Here is a 2,007-nt window from a genome sequence, read left to right as displayed (position 1 = left end):
AGACAGAAGGACCTTCCATGGGCTAATGGTGGAGCAAACAAGCAATTAGAAGGGTACAAACTCCTATACGGAAGGTGGAAGTTCTTCTAACCCAGACTGGGGAGAATGGGGAAGGGACACCAGGGAAGTAGAGCCCCATGGGGACCTGATGGGTTGGAAGGACTCAACAGGAAAAGGTAGGGGAAGAGAATATTCCTGGAGGAAGACCCATGGAGTCAGAAGAGTTAGACTTGAGAATCGATGCTACCATTAACTCATTATTGGCTACCAGGCAAGTCAGTGTACATGTGGGCTTCCATTGGTGCCTACTGGTGTGCCAAATGGGTATAATGTCGATGCTTACCTCACCAGTTGTCAGTGAGAAAATGGAGACCAGAGTGTGAAAGAATATTAGCTACAGTTCATTGTCAGTGTTCCCCGTGAATTGAATGAGTTGGTCTGAATAATCTGCAACACTCCCTCCAGTCCGGAAGTTCTATGAATTCCTGATTTTTATTTTTTATTTTTATTTATTTATTTATTTTTTTAGTGTTTATTTATTTGAGAGAGAGACAGAGAGAGAGGGAGCGTGCACACACGCGCATGCGCATGAGTGGGGGAGGGGCAGAGAAAGAGGGAAACAGAATCTGAAGCAGGCTCTGAACTGACAACACAGAGCCCGTTGTGGGGCTTGAACTCACGAACCGTGACATCATCACCTGAGCTGAAGTCGGATGGATCCAGGTAACCCCTTGATGTTTATTTATTTATTAAAAAAAATTTTTTTTTTAATGTTTATTCATTTTTGAGAGAGAGACAGAGCAGAGACAGAGCATGAGCATGGGAAGGGCAGAGAGAGAGGGAGACACAGAATGGGAAGCAGGTTCCAGGCTCCAAACTGTCAGCACAGAGCCTGAGGTGGGGCTCGAACTCACGGACCATGAGATCATGACCTGAGCCAAAGTAAGACGTTACACCGACTGAGCCACCCAGGCACCCCCTCCTTGATATTTATTTTTAAATAAAGATAAACACTGCTATTGAGCAATTCTGGATGCCGTCAATGTTAATGTCAACAGTGACCTGCCTTACCACAGCTTAAACTGCCCAAAGTTGAAGAAATATACTGTCCCTTGTATTCAGAGATGACATCAGTGATTGTGATGGTGGCCCTCTCTGGAGTAAAAGGGCTGCAAGATGGACAAACGACCCCCCACATGGGAAGACCCCCTGGAATGGGCAGCTGTGACAGATTCGTCAGGGTCTTCACTGGAGGTTGACCTGGACGAAGGTAGTCAACACTGCCCCGCTCTTGCTCTGTCGGCCCCAGTGGCTCATGTTCTCAGATCTGCTCCCCCCCTTCCTTGTAAGAGAGGAGCTGCAGACTTGCGGTTGATCCCCTTCAGCGAGTGGCACCATTTCTCCTCTTGCTCAAAATCACAAGTGGGAGTAGATTTCCCAACAATCTCAGGATAAACGTGAAGACTGACGTCAGCAACGGCATGAAGTCCAGCAAGGGAAAAATAAAAAGAGATGATGGGGAAAATGAAGGTGAAGGTGTTTGGGTTTGTTGAAGGGCTTCTAGCCATTTCTGTAACTGTTGTGTTCCTGTATGCCAATTTAGTTTCACAAAAATACCCGCGAATGAGGAAAACCTCAAACTTCAAAATTTCTCCAGTGTTTGCAGAAGTCCATGACAGGATGGTGACAGGAAAGGAAAACTTCTGGGATGAAAATATACCAGCGACACTGCAGGGGAGAGGAAAACTTTCCCCTCTTCCCTTCTAGGTGCTTTGGCTGGTCTAATAATTAAATTGATGTAAGAGAGATGAACAAGGTGAAAAACAAATTTAATTTCAGAGGTGTGGGAGCTCATAGAAATTTGATACTCAAAGAAGTGACCCACGGAGGCAGCTTTTATATCTTTTAGACAAAGAAATAATGAATGCGTGAAGAATTCAGAAGATGAAGTTTGGGCTGGGGTAGTAAATTAGTGACAAAGATACAAGGTTTGCTTATATGGCCTTC

This window comes from Felis catus, chromosome B2 (genome assembly GCF_018350175.1).
Source record: "Felis catus isolate Fca126 chromosome B2, F.catus_Fca126_mat1.0, whole genome shotgun sequence".
Classification (NCBI taxonomy): Eukaryota; Metazoa; Chordata; class Mammalia; order Carnivora; family Felidae; genus Felis; species Felis catus.
Note: the sequence above shows the minus strand (reverse complement) of the source record.